Source organism: Bufo bufo, chromosome 7, assembly GCF_905171765.1.
Source record: "Bufo bufo chromosome 7, aBufBuf1.1, whole genome shotgun sequence".
NCBI lineage: Eukaryota > Metazoa > Chordata > Amphibia > Anura > Bufonidae > Bufo > Bufo bufo.
The window spans coordinates 141,432,090-141,451,099 of record NC_053395.1 but is presented as its reverse complement, the minus strand read 5'-3'; the positions used below and the strand labels follow the sequence as shown (position 1 = coordinate 141,451,099).

Here is a 19,010-nt window from a genome sequence, read left to right as displayed (position 1 = left end):
TGCATGTTCCGCAATTTGCGGAACGGCACAGACAGCCTTTACATATAACTGCCTATTCTTGTCCGCAAAGCGCGGACAAGAATAGGACATGTTATAATTTTTTTGCGGGGCCACTGAACGGAGCAACGGATGTGGACAGTACGCGGAGTGCTGTCCGCATCTTTTGCAGCCCTATTGAAGTGAATGGGTCCGCATCCGAGCCGCCAAAACGGCGGCTCTGATGCGGACCAAAACAACGGCCGTGTGCATGAGGCCTTATGCAGACATTTTAGGCTAGGGACAAGGTGAAGATTAGGGATGAGCAAACTTCATATTTTTAAGTTCGTGTTGGGGTATATGGTGAATTGCGTTATGGATTCCTTTACCACGGACCATAACGCAATTCACTGACGGAATGCCTTTAGAGGCATTCCGTTATTCATTCCATCATAATATAAGTCTATGGCCTGCATAACGGATCCGTCCGGTTTTGGTTATGCTAGAGTCCTCTCCTGCATAACAGAAACGGGACGGATCCGTTATGCAGTCCATAGACTTCTATTATGACAGAATGAATAACGGAATGCCTCCAAAGGCATTCAGTCAGTGAATTGTGTTATGGTCCGTGGTAACGGAATCCATAACGCAATTCACATATACTCCAACCCGAACACAAACTCTAACTTCAAAATATGAAGTTCGCTCAGATGTTCTTCAATGGGCAACGGACAGGAAGCTAAGAAAAATGTCTGACCCCATGATCACCACTTTATCTTGCATGTAGCCAGTCATGAGAAATAGCAGAAACACATGTATAAATGACAGATCTCACAGGATGCACTTTAAAGCTGAAGACTTCAACTTTTGTGGTCTTTACGGCAGTATGGCGGGATTTGAGCCTTTTCTCTAGCTGGTAAAGCCATCCCCAATCTTATCTTAGAGGAAACGTAAGGACACAAATACTGTATATACCTGTCACCCAGTCTGGATCACTCTACATGCCAAAGACATTCTATTACCACATGTAGATTTTGTGATAAATTTCCCCCATTTCAAATCCATGGCATTTCCGTGAGCATGTTGTAATGAAGCGTCCATGTATTGTTAGGGATTTACATTCAGAAGTGGACAGTGAAATGTCAGAATCCCAGTTTATGACAGGAAGCGATTTTAGTCTTGTATTTGGAGAGACCAAAATGCTTCCTGTTTCCATTATTGTGGGAAAAGTCGCCTGTGCAGCTGATGGAACGGATGCGTGAGAAAAGTATGGGAGTCTGAAAAATGTGTCTAGTAGAATTTCGCTTCTCTAAATACATCGGTCCCATTGACCAGAACCTAATCAAGGCAAACTGCACATTATTCATAAAAAACATATGCAGCACGGCTATATAAAATGTTGTATGTCCTCCGATTTCAGTAGCGGCAGTGGTAAGAACTATAATGAAGGATAGATATAAATCTTTAACCCTTTCACTGCCAGGGACATATGCAATAGATCGGGACTTTAATCGCTTGTCGCAGGTAGAATACAATATAAAATCTTTAGTGTTACATTAAAGACCAGAATCTTAGCTTTCGAATAATTAAAGGCTCAATAAGGTAGGTAAAAATAAAAATAAAAAAACAGGCACTCACAAGCTGGTATGTCTATAGTAGAATGTTTATATAAAATATCACATAAAATATCACATAAAATATAAAATACAAAATAAAATGCAATGTATCATAATATGCACTGGGGTTGGCACATATATTATATCACATCCGCTCTGTTGCGCAAAATACAAATATTATAGCGATATATTTCAGAAGAGTTGCTTCAATATAATGGATTAATAAAAGAAAAAGAAAAAGAAGCAACTCTTCTGAAATATATTGCTATAATATTTGTATTTTGCGCAACAGAGCGGATGTGATATAATATATGTGCCAACCCCAGTGCATATTATGATACATTGCATTTTATTTTGTATTTTATATTTTATGTGATATTTTATATAAACATTCTACTATAGACATACCAGCTGGTGAGTGCCTGTTTTTATTTTTATTTTTGCATTTGAAGTACATTTGTTACATTGGATGAACGGGTGAGACATCCAAAAAACAGAGCACCTTAACCACGCTAACAGATAAGGGTGAGCCACGATATAATTATACTTTACTTTCAATAAGGTAGGTGCAATATTCGGTGAGCAACTTGGGAAGCAGTATAAAAAAAGTTTTCCTTTTCTTCCGCTGGAACCGTTAGAATCTAGCAGCATAAAACTGCTGACAGATTCCCTTTAATATAAAAACATTATTTAAACAAACAATAGGTCATTTTCTGATGACACATTCCCTTTAAGGCCTCTTACAGACTATTTTTTTTTTTTCCGTTTACGTTCCATTTTTGTATTTCATATACGGAACCATTCATTTCAATGGATCCTCAAAAAAAAGGGAGGTACTCCATATGCCTTCCGTTTCCATGTCCTATTATTGTCCACATAACTGACAAGAATTGTACTGTTCTATCGGGGGCCAGCTGTTCTGTTCCGCAAAAAAACGGAAAGCAAGCACACGGACGTCATCTGTATTTATTTGCAGACTGCAATATACTGAAAAAGCCATACGGTCGTGTGCAAGAGGCCTAAGTCGGGAACCTATGTCTACAGAAGACTGAGAAAATGAGCAGTTACACATCTAAATTACCATAGCACCTAAACTGGTTGTATGCCAGGAACTGGATGTCGGAGCCTTTTGGTCTCCTCCGTTCTGGTGACTATGTGATGATGTGCACACGTATCAGACTTTTAGACACAAGAATAATTATTATTATTTTTTTCTACAAACGACGTTACACTTTGGTGCAAAATTGCATGAAGGTGAAAATTCGTTTTCTACAAAGGTCACTGAATCTTGTATATGTAATGAGGGTCACATATCTAGCATAAAACCCGAGACCCCCTGAGAGGGAAGACCTGCCTAAAGACCAAATACCACAAATGGATCCATGTTATTCTTCTGGTAGCTCTTAGGAGCTTGCTAGACAAATGGTTAGATCCCACTACTCCTGAAAGATCACAAGTGATCACTAGGGTTGAGCAAAGCTGGTACGGACTGCTCTGTCCAAACCCGCTACTGAACTTTGTTTATAACATGCACTCCATCCAGCATTACAATGTATGGGCTCTGCTGAGGCAATCTTCTTATCGTTTAGTCTCGTACCTGGGCCGTTACAGGTAGTTTCTGTGCATACATTAATGCTTCAAAATCCGAATCTGAACTCTGCTTCATTCACAAACCCAAGTTCGGATTTTGAAGCTTTAATGTATGCGCAGAAACTTCCTGTAATGGCCCAGGTACGAGACTAAACTATAGGGCTGCCTCAGCAGAGCCCATACATTGTAATGCTGGACGTAGTGCATATTATGAACGAAGTTGAGGAACGAATCGGGTTCAGACAGAGCTGTCCGAACCGGCTTTGCTCAACACTAGTGATCACCCAGGTGAAAAAAGCTACTTCAATTAAACCGTAAATACAGAACGCTGTAAAAACTTAAAAAAACTGAGAAATTCTTTGATAAATGTCAAATCTTTGTTAATTATCATTATACCAGTTTGGACATTCAGGAGATTAATGGGATCTTTCAAATACACGGAGTGCTATTGTCAGGCAGATCTAAGGAGATAACTGGGAAAAGGTAGAGCTGAACCCGGACATATCCCCATTTTCACCCAGGCAGCCCCTCTGATCTGAGCATTTCATTTCGGGCTTTGTTTGGAGATCCGGTGACGTACCGGGCTCTCCATGGGTAAAGCTAGGCGAAGACAGTCACCGGCACTAATGGGCAGGCTTTAGCGCTGCCCTAGCCTGTAAAAACAAACAGCCCTTGCCCTGCGTGATACAGTGCAGGGCAAGGGAGAGCATCGCAGCATGAAGAGCTGATGCTCACATCAGGGGCGCTGCCTGAGTGAAGATAGGGGTATGTCCGGTTCAACTCCGAAACCAGACAACCCCTTTAAGATGTGACAGGAAGATTGGGGAGACCTGGGTAAGTGGTAGCCGCTGGCCCGGGGGACATTGGCATCTATCTGTGGATGCCCTTGACATTGGATTTGTAGACAAAGATTATTACAGATTTGTATCCCGCTATAATATTTGCATATCCTTATGTCACTTGATGTTATATAATGTTTATAAGGCTCAATGGATATGATGCCTTTTTCTATGTAATGAGAATAAACAATATATTTAAAAAAAAGAAAGGAGGAAAAAAAAAAAAAGAAAAATCAGTAATCAAGCAACAAGCCAAATCCTTTGTGGAATGAACCAATATAGTCAAGTGTTTAATGTAATCCCGCCATGTCGCTGCACACAAGTGGTAACACACACACACCCGGTAAGGGTTCTGACCTAAAAATGCTTAGTCCCTGGCATCTTCTCTTCTCCCAAGTGCCGGGTGAAAACCATCCCTGCTGCAAAAAGAAATAAATTCAGCTTTCTGCTCTATTGTCTGTTGCCATAGTAACCGCCAGGTCTCATTCTCTGTATGGATTAACCCTGAAAAGCCAAGTGTCTCAGAAAAGAAAGAAAAAAAATCACTTTCAATAAGGGCAGGACTACGCCGCCAGATGTAGCTGTAACGGCATCACTTGTGACGTTGCCGTAGCGACAGAATAACCTTCTCTTGCTTTGGGTGATCTGGATGGGATGTAGGAAGCTGCGCATTGCTGTCCGACAGCCGCAGCCATATCATAGCCAAGTCTGCCATTTACCAAGCTAGCAGCAGTAGAACTGGTTAGTGCGGCTGCCTTGTATCTGACCCCGGTTATTCCGGTGTCCCTGTCCAGTCCTCCTAATATATACAGCGGCAGATTCACAAAGACTGGCCTTTCTTACATCAGTTTTAGGCAAACGTCAGTTGGTGTACGATGTGACAAATGTTTTATCAGGCCTCTTAATAAAGGTGTTGCATCTCTGGCTGTCCATGCAGTTACGGGCCGAGCTAGATTTCAGCTATAAAACGTACGCCAATTTTTTGAGCCAAGGAAGTCAAGCCCTTTTCTTCAAAGCCCCTGCCACTCTAAGGGCTCATACACACGACAGTATTTTGCGTTCAGTATGCGGTACATATACTGAATTCATTTCAATGGTTCAGCAAAAAATACTGAAGTGTCTCCGTGTGCATTCCGTTTCAGTATTTCCGTACAGTGAAAAGATAGAACATGTCCTATTCTTGTCCGCAAATCACGGTGCTTGGCTCCATTCAAGTCAATGGGTCCGCAAAAAAAAACGGCACACATACGGAAATGCATCCGTATCCGTTCCGTTTTTGCTGAACCATCTATTGAAAAGGTTATGCCCAGCCCAATTTTTTCTATGTAATTACTGTATACTGTATATGCCATACGCAAAATGGAACGGAAAGGAAATAGAAATGGAAACAAAAAACGGAACAACGGATCCGTAAAAAACGGACCGCAAAACACTGAAAAAGCCATACTGTCGTGTGCATGAACCCTAAAGGGAAGTCATCATAGAATCCAAAAAAGGTGTGAAAACTGGCACATAGCACTGATAGAATTCCCCTGATAGAGTCCCACGGAGGACAATGTGGCAGGATGATGTGGACTATAAGGACATGACCACAATGTACTAATGCTACACGTGCGACACTCAGCCCATGCACATCTGCAAAGTACTTTTTACTAATATCACAACCGGTTTCTACGCCTCGTTACACTGCTGAACACGCTCTTCACTATTCTCCTTTTTATTTATTTTTATGTTCTAGTTAGAAAATGAGGGCCCAGAGTAAATCGTAGGCGTTTGAAGAGCAGTAACCACACTGACCTCGGCTACCCACATATCTGCATACTTAGAATAAGTCACTGCTGCGAAATAACATCATTCTCTGCAGTTTTATTGCCAAAAGTAAGGTTATGGACCTCAAAGAATTCCTTTGGCACAAGTCACGAAAATATAAAAAAAGATAAAAGGAAATGGTTCACAGCTGTTCGAATAAATACAACAGATACTGCATACACCATACATGGAGGATAAAAAAAAGTGACAGTATCCAGGCAGATCAGCAGCGATGCTGATGTGACTGGGGTTCGAAAAGAACCCTTTTTCCTGTTGAGCCCTCCGTCAAGGCAACAACTGCATGCATAAAATTCTCTGGAGGTGTGATGCATAGAAATCTTTCTTTAAAACATTAGTGGTTGAGGGTCACTTGTTTTAGGGAAAAGATGACAGAATAAGGCCTCATGAAGACGAACGTATTTTCTTTCCGTGTCCGTTCAGTTTTTTTTGCGGACCGTATACGGAACAATTCATTTCAATGAGTCCGCATAAAAAAAACCAAGTAAGGCTCCATTCACACATCCGTAATAATGGCTCCGCATCAGTTCCGAACTGGTGCGGACCCATTCATTCTCTATGGGGCAGGAATGGATGCAGACAGCACACAGTGTGCTGTCTGCATCCGCATTTCCGGAGCGTGCCACTGATCTTCCGGTCCGCGGCTCCGGGAAAAAAATAGAACACGTAATATTCTTGTCTGCAATTGCGGACAAGAATAGGCATTTCTATGGGGGTGCCGGATCCGCAATACACTACGGACGTGTGAATGGACCCTTACTCAGTTTCCATTGGTCCGTATTTCTGTTCCGTAAAAAAAATAGAACATGTTCTATTATTGTCCACATTACGGACAAGGATAATACTGTTCCATTAGGGGCCAGCTGTACCGTTCCGCAAAATACAGAATGCACACGGACATCATCTGTATTTTTTGCGGATCTGTTTTTTTGCGGACCACAAACTACATACGCTCGTGTGCATGAGGCCTAAAGAAGATGTAGAAAAGGGAAAGCTTTACCCTTCTACCATGTTCTAAAAAAAAAATACTACAAAAATATGTGCAATCTACAGATTCCCATTAAACTAAAAATTTAAAAAAAAAACAGCACTTCATAGAGCGATCAGGAAATAGCGAACCCAGCGACATCCTTCCCTAATATCACTAACTAGGAATATGCTACCTCAAAATATGGATTTTCTATATACACATAGGAACTGTCTTAACAAATTTGCAAATTTGAAGCAGGTGGTTGCACTCCCCTGCAACAACCTGCACCTTTCAGACCTTGTCGTATAATGAATGCAAAGTAAAATAGTGCTGGAGGGATTAAAAAAATAATAATAATTTAACTCACCTTAGTCCACTTGATCGCGTAGCCCAGCATCTCCTTGTGTCTCCTGTGTTGAATAGGACCTGTGGTGAGCATTAAGTACAGTTACAGGACCTTTGATGACGTCACTCCGGTCATCACATGGTACGTCACATGATCTTTTACCATGGTGACGTACCATGTGATGACCGGAGTGACGTCATCAAAGGTCCTGTAACTGTATTTAATGCTCACCACAGGTCCTATTCAACAAAGGAGACAGAAGTAGATGCCGGGCCACGATCAAGTGGACTAAGGTGAGTTAAATAATTTTTATTTATTTTTTTAACCCCTCCAGCGCTGTTTTACTTTTCATTCTGTATTCAGAATGCTATTATTTTCCCTTATAACCATGTTATAAGAGAAAATAATACAATCTACAGAACACCGATCCCAAGCCCGAACTTCTGTGAAGAAGTTCGGGTTTGGGTACCAAACATGCACGATTTTTCTCACGCGAGTGCAAAACGCATTACAATGTTTTGCACTCGCGTGGAAAAATCGCGGGTGCTCCCGCAACGCACCCGCACCTTTTCCCGCAATGCCCGTGTGAAACCAGCCTAAGGCCTCCTGCACACGGCCGTATGGCTTTTTCAGTGTTTTGCGGTCCGTTTTTCACGGATCTGTTGTTCCGTTTATTGTTTCAGTTGTGTTTCCGTTTCTGTTCCGTTTTTCCGTATGGCATATACAGTATACAGTAATTACATAGATAAAATTGGGCTGGGCATAACATTTTCAATAGATGGTTCAGCAAAAAAACGGAACGGAAACGGAAGACATACGGATGCATTTTCGTATGTGTTCCGTTTTTTTGTGGACCCATTGACTTGAATGGAGCCACGGAATGTGATTTGCGGGCAATAATAGGAAATGTTCTATGTTAAAACGGAACGGAAAAACTGAAATACGGAAACGGAATGCCTACCGAGTACATTCAGTTTTTTTTGCGGAACCATTGAAATGAATGGGGGAAAAAAACGTCCGTGTGCAGGAGGCCTTAGGGGGTTGTGCAGTGGTTTAATACTGATGACCTATCTGCAGGACAGCTCATCAATATCCGATCGGCTGGTGATTTCAGACACCCCCTGACGATCAGCCGTCTGATCGCCGATTCATCTTCAAAATTTTCTGTGCCCCGTCTCCGTTGTAGCAGCAGTGTAATTACAACTGCTCCGTCCCTTTCTTGTACGTCATTCATGTAGATTCCTGTTCATTCTGGGTTTAGGAGTCCGAGGCGGTTCTGTTCAGTACCCTTACCTCTATGACTGGCATGCAGAGCTGTCATTCAGTAATGGGACCGCCTCCTTGACTCCAAAGCCCAAAATTAGCAGGAATCTAAATGCCTGAAATAGAGGTCATGCTGAATCTGTTCCCATAAAACCATCAATCTGCTCAGCTCCTTCTGATCTGTAACATGCTGCCTGCAGATTACACTGCACTTTCACAGTCACCGGGTCCTTTTAAAAATCTATTACTGATTCTGCCTAATCTGTGTCACTTCTGTGTTAAAAAAAATAAAAATAAAAAATAAAAATAAATTGCTAAATCTCAACAATGGGCAAATACCAAGAGAGCAAAGCGCTGAGATTCAGCTTCAATCATTTACTGAGAAGATAAAATGTCTAACAAAGAACAGGTTTTGGGCTTCCAACCCCTTCTTCAGATCAGGACAGATGTAATCTGTGGAGGATATAACTAGACCATCAAACGCAAGGACTTCTATTCCTTCTATATTTTAGGGGTTACGGCTCCATAACCCACATACAAAGAAGCTAAAAACATTTGGTGAATATTTGTGAAATTGTATTGGAGGTAAAATAGCAATTATTTTTCTCACAAGCGGAAAGATTTAGCTTTTCCCCATAATTGTAGTCAGAAGGAGAAGAAAAACTCCCCGCAGCGCAAGAGTGGAGAATCAGTGAGAACTTTATAACAGGATGCACTTCCTATTACTATCCCAAGGATCAGTGCCCTGTGGAGTAATCCCCAGCAGAAGCAGGCGTCCATCAGATACAGCAGCAGGAAACTATGGGAATCTATTTCATGTGCATGTGTGCAGTATGCATGTGCTATTTATATGGTACTGGGAGGAAGTGGCCAAACTATAGTCATTACTGCAAGTGCTACTTGGAAGCAAGAAAACTGTCTAGCGCAGCTGCATCCGTTGCCAAACAAACCAAAAAAATAATATACAGTTGCTATCCAAGCGTGGCTTCTGATGCTCTTCACTATTGGCCATATTTTTCGCAAACCACTAAACCAAGCGGTATTTAGAAAGACCTACATGAACCGGGGAGACGGAAATTGACTTTACTGGGCAGTTTTCTTGAAGTGTGGACTGTGACCTTAGCATCTGTTCTTCATTACTATAGAGGCTTCCAGGAACTCATTAATCTGCTCCATGATAAACACACAGTTGGCTCCAGAGCGGAGGCTTCTGCATCCAGATCATAGTCATACGAGTTGGAGCATTTGCTGTAAAACCATGGACTCACGACATTACTTCATATGTATACAATAGCCAGCAGCTCCCATCTGCCTTGGCGAGAAATTCTTTCAACGTGACATTTCTGGGCCAGGGTTAATAAATGTACTTTATGAAGGAATGATACATTATAAGCGTCCCCTGGAAAAGTTTGCTACGTTGGAAATATCTTATATTGAAAATGCATTTAGTGTCAAGTCATTTCTTCTCCATTCATCTGGATACTTGGCCAAACCAAACAACACTTGAATAAAAGGTATATTAAAAGCAAGTGCTTCCACACAAATTTTCCTACACACTAGGTTGCAATTAAAAAAGGTACACCATAGGCCCAGTGGAGTACCGAGTGCACCATGGGAATAGGAATAATCATGGAACACAACAGACCGCGTACAGCAGGGCACAGTAATAATGGAGGCTTGTGGGAGCACGTTGTACACAATAATGGGGATTGAATAGAATAAAGATACAGAAGACTCTTTAGTGTGCATAAAATGTACAAGTTACTTAGCCCTTAAGCCCACAGTTGTAGTTCTGCTCAATCATTACAACAAATCCTCAAATCAAGCGGTAATTAGAGATGAGCGAAGTGAGCTTAGGATGTTACATTCTAAGTTGCTTCGTTCAAAACTTCGGATTAATTCTGTACGGAGATCCGTCTCCATAAGTATTAGAATGTATGCGCTACATTCGGACGATTTGGGACCAGTCGGAACCAAAGCAGAGTTCGGTTTTAAGTCACACGCGACTTCGCGAATATATAACTTCCGTTCATCAGAGCCCATACATCCCAATACTGTACAGAGACATCTCTCCGCACAGTATTAATCCGAAGTTTTGAACGAAGTAACTTCGGGTGTAACATCCAAAGCCCGCTTCACTCATCACTTGCGGTAATGATTGTTGCGCGGATCAAGTCATTACCTACAACAATGTCAATGCTTGTGCTCAGCTCCCACAGTGGCTGCTCTCCCTTCACTTTCAGGGCCCCATTCTGGATAGATGCTGGTCCCATCTCTTGGACCCGCTTCTATCGGACATTTGTGGCATATCCTAGCCATAGGTCACAAACGTTGAGATGGGAGAAGTATCCCCTCTTTCCAGTGACTGAATATACATCTACAATAGACTTGATATTAATGGTACGTATAGTGTCGCCTCCAAAATCAGTTTCATACTAAGGATACCACCACACAGGGCAAGTCCCCTGCAAGACATAGCTGGATTTTCACAAAGTATGGTTGACCATCTAATGTGTATCAGCCAGTGGCTAAAGGCCCTTTTATATAGGCCTAGGATCAGGGCAATTATCGAGGATGAGCGTTCACTCGATGCTCGTTCATTGGGCTATAGCAGGAGATTGTCCTGTGTAAACAGGGAACTGCTGCCATCAAACAACCATTGATAGTAGCAGCCATCCACATAAAGACGGAACGACTGCGACATAAAAACGTAGCTCTCCCTCTGATGAGAATATGATTATAAAAGAATGTGAGAGACTTAGGGTACTTTCACACTAGCGTCGGGGCTCCGCTTGTGAACGCATCCGTCCAGCCCTAATGCATTCTCAGTGGACGCGGATCCGCTCAGAATGCATCAGTCTGGCAGCGTTCAGCCTCCGCTCCGCTCAGCAAGCGGACACCCGAACACTGCTTGCAGCGTTCGGGGGTGTCCGCCTGGCCGTGCGGAGGCAAGCGGATCCGTCCAGACTTACAATGTAAGTCAATGGGGACGGATCCGCTTGAAGATGACACCATATGGCTCAATCTTCAAGCAGATCCGTCCCCCATTGACTTTCAATGTAAAGTCTGGACGGATCCGTCTGAAGCTACTTTCACACTTAGAATTTTTTCTACAATATAATGCAGACGGCTCCGTTCTGAACGGATCCAAACGTCTGCATTATAGGAGCGGATCCGTCTGGGCAGACCCCAGACGGATCCGCTCTGAACGCAAGTGTGAAAGTAGCCTAACACTAATAAGAAATCTTTAACATTATTTACCACAGACATTATATAATTAGAAGCAAATGCTCCAAGAGATCATGGTTCTATTCACTTCCATCTTTGGAGTTGCTTTCAAATATCACCCGAAAAGCAAAGCAAACAGGAAGGCAGCAGAAATCCCTGCAGTATGCGTGAGATCATTTATTACATCTACATTTTCCTGTTTACTTGGCTAAAGACCCAAATACCCAATAGACAAACAGGTAGGATTATGTGAAACTTTCCGCTACTGCATTACCGATTTTGTACTGAATTTCCCTTGTATTATACTCTAGAGCTGCATTCAAAATTCTGTTGGTTCTTATTGGAAACCGGCAACAAGCTTGTAGACAGGCGCATCCCTAACAGCTTGGGTTCTCTAGAATACAGGGGGGTGGTCTGCTTTCCTACATCAGATTACTCAGAGTAAAGTACAGACATGGAATCAGCAAAGCTTCTACAATTGTGAATACTGCTCTGGAGTATAATAGTAATGCAATGTATTCATTATGTCGTAATATACTGTAATAAGCTAACATACCCTTTAAAGAGCACCTGTCAGCAATTTACAACTGGGCGTTACCATTTCCTTTCTCAAAAGAGCACGTCCCTACACAGTGTGAAACGGTCATCACTGATTGGGCAACGCAGAGTGTATAGGGGCACACGCCTAACTGGCAACACCCAAATGTCAATTTATCCACAAGTTTCTAAGAAGAATAAGAGAGGAAAGGCGTTAATTAATCCACAAGCAAATACCGTTATCATACATGTAATAACACCTATAAAAGTGATGATTATAATCGGCTGTGAAATATGTTGGCGGTATATAAGTCATGGAGCAAAGATGGTTACTATTCATACATCACTCAGTGTTCTTCTCCAGAGTCCTGTGAAGACCATAACCATTAGGCTCCATTCACACGTCCGCAACGTGTTTTGCGGATCCACAAAACACGGAAAGCGGCAATGTGCGTTCCGCATTTTGCGGACCGCACATCGCCGGCACTAATAGAATATGCCTGTTCTTGTCCGCAATTGCGGACAAGAATAGGACATGTTCTATTTTTTTGCGGACCCGGAAGTGCGGATCCGCAATTCCGTGTCCGGGCAGCACATCGTGATGCCGAGTGTTTAAAAGTTTACAACATTTAACCCACTGCAAGAACCTTTCTTTGCTAAAAATAATATGAGGCACAGTTGCCAAGTTTTGAACATCTGATTAGAGGGAAAGGGCTGACTCAGATGCTGCAATGTTATACTGATATATAAACCTTCAATTACATCAATTTGAGGCCGTATTTCTCAAGAGTTCTTTAGAGGAAACCAGCAATGGAGAGGACTGATCTGGAACTTAGTAGCATTAACACTGCTAAAATTGATCCCAAGAGACAAAACGTTTTTTCATATTGCTGTTAAAAGGAACACCAAGTACTGAAAAAGGAATAACAAAAAATTTAAAGCAAAAAAATGAGGCTCTCTAGATCTGGCATTGCTGGATGTTGCCTGAATGCCCGGCTGGCCCCATTAAACTATAATGGGGACTGGCAGAGATCCGGCCGCAACCCAATCGGCCTGACAAATACCGCTGCGCGCAGCCTCCTCGCAGCACACCAAGCACAGTGCAGAGCACTATGAAGCTGTACGGTACATTTGACCCATGTTTTGGCCAGGATTTGTGACTGTAAAAATGCACCTGGATTACGTCATGTTAGGCCAGGGCTACACAGTCATCTTGGCTGCAACACCCGTCACACAACCAAAGATCCCGCTACATAGAAGCATAGTGAAAGCGCATGGAGTCACATGGCGACTTGTGGCTTGATGCGACCACGGCAATACAGACTGATTTCTGGCATCTGTGGTGTTGCAAGGGTCGCAACACAACTCCCGTTCACTCTCACTGCGCTGCGATGTAGAAAAGTGCAATCTTGCGTCGCAGCCAAGATGGTCACGTGGCCCTGGCATTATAGAGATGCTATGACCGTTAAAGGGCGATCTCTGCAGAACAGAAAGTGTCAGCCTATTACAAAGCTCAGTGCCCAGAGTTATAACTGCAGGATTTTAAGATCATTTTCTTTATGTAGAAAAAATATATATATTTTTTTTTTTAAATCGCCACGTTCTTCTCATGAATTCTTTTAAAATGATAAGTAAACTTTTTCACATATTTTGGCCCCACAGCACAAAAGACCCCAACAATAGGCAGTGAGCCTTTGTAGCCTTGATGTTAACATGAAGTGGCCTAAATATTAACACTTAGCCCTGTATTACCTAGCTAGCTAAATCGTCTCGCGCCATTAGCTCCTTATAGGGTTAGAGAAAGGACGCTATATAAACACTATGTCCAGAAGTGCTCGCTAACAACCCACTGTATATATCTGGTTATGGGAGACAGGTCATGTATACAATCTTTATAGACATTTTTATTTAATTGTAACTCAACGAAGACCCTTACATGTCAAGTAATGGCACAAGAAGTGAAAGAATAAATAACCGCATGCAATGGGCAGAAGTCCTACCCCATAGTGAAGACATCCCTATTTATTTTCATGGTAAGCATTATGCAAAATGATATGAAAATTATCCAAACACCAATTCATTGCAGCCTGTCATATGTTCCGTCTTCATGCGATTTTAAGTTGTCTCAATGAATACCGTAGTTGATCTCTGCCTATGCTTTTGGCAGACGCATTAATATCATTTTTCTCTGTCTAACTTTTTGGTGAAAGCACAATAATGGCTGGAACGAAGGATGGATTGTGTCTAATTCTTTTATACTCAAATCTGTACAGTGTTCTATTCACTTCAATGGGGCTGCGAAAGATTGTGCTGTCCGCATTCGAACCTCCATTCCGCGGCCCTGCAAAAGAACATGTCCGTATCACGGACAAGGAAAGGACTGGTCTATTGAAGACCAGACCTTCCATTCTGCAAAATGCAGAACTCACACGGCTGGAATCCGCGTTTTGCGGACCACAAGACACAGTACGGCCATTGTGCACGAGTCCTAAAGAAAAGACAATTCCATAGTGAATAGGGGATGGATCAACAATCTATGCTCCCCTCAGATCTGTATATCAACCCAAAAAGTAACAAAATATGCAAAACTATATATTTTATATACGACAGATACCAAACCGTAAACTATTGCATAGAATGTAATGGAATATATAAAACGAGCCTGCATTCATATAAAAGATATGATGGTGAACTGGATCCTAACAAGAGCTTTCTGTATCTTTAGTTCAGTTATTTCTCAAGAGCAGTGTTCACACTTACAACATGTAAAAAGTGCAGACGCCTTCCAGATCAGCAAGAAATCGATGGCGGTGGGGGCACTTTTAAACACTGCATATTATTAACTCTTTTTTTGGGTTACCTTGAGTTTCTGTAGTAACAGATAAGCCAACAATGTAGAAAGAGGAGGAGAGAATGAACATTATTCTTCTCATCATTTTGGTAGCTTCTATTTCAATACATTTGTAAAACACATCTGTACTTAAAGGGGTTGTCTCATCATGGACAAAGGGGGCATACCGCTAGGATAAGCCCCCATTGTCTTATAGGTGCGGGTCCCACTGCTCATTTCCATAGTTACGACTATCCTCCAATCCATCAGTGGTGGTCCTGCTTGCACACTATAGGAAAAAGCACTAGCCTATGTGGGCTTCCACGTTCCCAGCCACCAAATAGGCCAGCGGATTTTCTTATAGCGTGCAAGCATGACCACCACTGATGGATTGCAGGGTGGTCGTAACCATGGAAACAAGCCGTGCATAATGGGATGGAGAAATGAATCCAGCCAGCAAAGGAAGCAATATGGACAATAACAATACATTAGTAAGCGCCTTGTATTAATTTCCTCTATATAATAAATGCTATTTGCTGAAGTGAGACAACCCCTTTAAAAGTGAACATTGGACACAAAGGAATACAAAAAATAAGGATACAGTGCACTTTTAGAACACATGGGTACATGTTCGCAGGCATGAATTGTAAGAACTACATACAATATAAATAAAGTAGTGACACAGAGTACATACATACAATATATAATATTTCATACTACATGAGCCTACGGTCAGTGGTTACCAAGGTGGCCCTTTTTGTATGTTCTCCATATTATCGGCTGCTCTATTTTGTCAAAAGGAATGTCTTCCGAAAATTGATATTGTTTACATTTTGTTTTTATGTTCAACATCTACATTTAATAAAAATCCTTAAAATCTGCAGTTTCCATCCTGGCCACTAAGCCTAAAAACACGCTAATGCTTTTTGTTCTGTTGAGCTTTTAGGCCTCTTTCACACGAGCGTGTCCGGATTAGGTCCGGATGCGTCCCGATGCATTGCGGAAAACCCGCGCGAGTAGGAACGCAATTGCAGTCAGTTTTGACTGCGATTGCGTTCCGATGTTCAGTTTTTATCACGCGGGTGCAATGTGTTTTGCACGCGCGTGATAAAAAACCGACTGTGGTACCCAGACCCGAACTTCTTCACAGAAGTTCAGGTTTAGGTTAGTTGTAGTGTAGATTGTATTATTTTCCCTTATAACATGGTTATAAGGGAAAATAATAGCATTCTGAATACAGAATGCATAGTACAATAGGGCTGGAGGGGTTAAAAAATAAAATAAAAATTTAACTCATCTTAATCCACTTGTTCGCGCAGCCCAGCTTCTCTTCTGTCTTCATCTGTGAGCAATAGGACCTTTGATGACGTCACTGCATTCATCACATGGTCCATCACATGATCCATCACCATGGTGATGGATCATGTGATGAGCGTAGTGACGTTCATCAAAGGTCCTATTGCTCACAGATGAAGACAGAAGAGAAGCCGGGCTGCGCGAACAAGTGGATTAAGGCGAGTTAATTTTATTTATTTTTTTAACCCCTCCAGCCCTATTGTACTATGCATTCTGTATTCAGAATGCTATTATTTTCCCTTATAACCATGTTATAAGGGGAAATAATAATGATCGGGTCCCCATCCCGATCGTCTACTAGCAACCGTGCGTGAAAATCGCTTGTGGGCCTGCGTTACGTGAAAAACGCACAAGAGGAGCATTCTGCGATTTTCTCGCAACGCACAAGTGATGCGTGAAAATCACCGCTCGTGTGCACAGCCCCATAGAAATGAATGGGTCAGGATTCAGTGCGGGTGCAATGCATTCAACCCGCGCGGAATACTCGCCCGTGTGAAAGGGGCCTTAGAATGCATCTCATCATCAATATGGAGATAACACTGGATCCGCCATTCACAGACCAGGTCAATGAACATTGCAAGTCAACTAACTGTGTACTATGCTCCATGTAGATTCTGTAAAGCAGACCTGTCAGCAGCAGCTCAGGCAAGATGGCTGCCCCCATAATCATATACAGAACGCAAAATAAAAAAACCTATCTTAAAAACAGATGCAAACATTTTTTTTATGTTTCAGTAACAAAAAAAACGGTGATACATTTCCTTTATCTAAGTAACTACTGAGTCAAAAGAACATACCTGCAAAAAAAGAAAAGAAAAGAAGGCCATCCTATTTGATATGGTCTCTCTCAACGCAGGCCTAACTAAAATATGGCTACAGGCAATAACAGTCTAAGGCCGAGTTCACACGAACGTGTGTGACCCGTGCCTGTGCTGCGGACCGCAAATAGCGGGCCGCAATGCACGATCGCCGGCCGCAGGTCAGCCGCATTGGATCGCGGACCCATTCACTTTAATGGGTCCGCGATCCGGCCGTTCCGCTAAAAGATAGAACAAGTCCTATCTTTTAGCAGAACGGAAGTACGGGACGTAACCCCACGGAGGCACTCCGTAGTGCCTCCGAGGGGTCCCGTCCCGTGCGGCCATTCCGCGATTCCGGATTTGCAGACCCATTGAAGTGAATGGGTCCGCATCCGTGATGCGGAATTCACACGGAACTGTGGCCGTGTATTGCGGCCACGGATCACACACGTTCGTGTGAACTTAGCCTAAATCCCAAATTACACAGCCTAGGGCTATAGCTAGATATCAACAGTTCTACTGGGAGAGTCACATTCTTTACCTGTGTGCACATGTACACCTCCTGCTGCCCAGCAGAGCCCTCCATGATGATTGAAGGCCCTAGGGTTATAGCTGGGTGAAGTCTAGCCTGCATTTTAACTTAAAGGGGTTGTACACTTTCTGGCTACTTTTGACCAATGTGTATGGAAGTTGGCTGTGTGACACTTACTAAATACAGCCTCTGTGGATTTTCTATGCTGTTTGCTTTATTTTTCATAAATCATGTCCCCTGGTTAGGCGAATCTTCTGTGCGGTCCACAAAGGGGTCCTGATGATAAATTGGCCTCTGATGAAGGGTCATGATGGCAAACTTTAGCCATCAAGTGACAGCTGTAGCCCACCAGAAAGGGCATCTTAGGCTACTTTCACACTTGCGGCAGAGTGATCCGGCAAAACCCCACAAAAATTCAAATTGTCCCCGTCATTAAGGCGTTAATAACTTGACAGCGCTGTTGAGTTCCAATGGAAAGGGAGCGATTCCAATAAAAACACTATTAGATAATTAGCTGACAATACAATTCCCCAGTTCACAAACTCCAGTCACAGAAGTCTTGTCTTGTTTATTCTTTTGGCCAAAACTATTATATATTATACTTTTGGATTAGATCCAAAAACAGACATATAAAGCCTTCATTCATACTCCTCTGAAGATGGACGCCCGGTTTTGGTTTTCGAAATATCACCAACGCTGCAAACACAATATTTAAATTGAAGTCACGTCGGGCTCTATAGTCATAATGTATTAGGCCTCTTGCACACGACCGTATGGCTTTTACAGTATTTTGTGGTCCGCAAAAAAATACGGATGACGTCCGTGTGCATTCCGTTTTTTTGCGGAACAGCTGGCCCCTAATAGAACAGTACTATCCTTGTCCGTTATGCGGACAATAATAGGACATGTTCTATTTTTTTTTCAAAACGCAGATTATTTCAGCAATTCACAGAGGAGGCAATCCTGACAAAGACTTTCTTCTACTGTTGGTTTTTCCTCAGGATAGGCCATCAGTATGTGATCAGTGTGAGCGCCGCCGCTTTCTCAATGCTTTCCCTAGGCCAGTGACATCACATTCATCAGTCACAACTCTCACAGGTCTTCTTAAACAGCTGATTGGCTGTAGTCACAGGTGTTGACCCCCGCCGATTAGATACCGATGACCTATCCTGACAATAGATCATCAGTATAAAAGCAAAAAGTCCAAAAACCCCTTTAAGCCAGTTCTCTCTGCTCTGTCCTGATAAGAGGCAGTCACCCGATACAGCTGTCTGCAGATGAGGAACTGTCTTAGGCTACT

The 19,010-nt window shown here is 42.5% G+C and overlaps 1 protein-coding gene across 3 annotated transcripts in view; it reads right to left on the bottom strand.

Moving 5' to 3' along the window:
• The window catches only part of RAPH1 (Ras association (RalGDS/AF-6) and pleckstrin homology domains 1), a 173,509-nt gene that overhangs the window by 94,450 nt on the left and 60,049 nt on the right, over nucleotides 1-19,010 (bottom strand). The window lies entirely within an intron of this gene.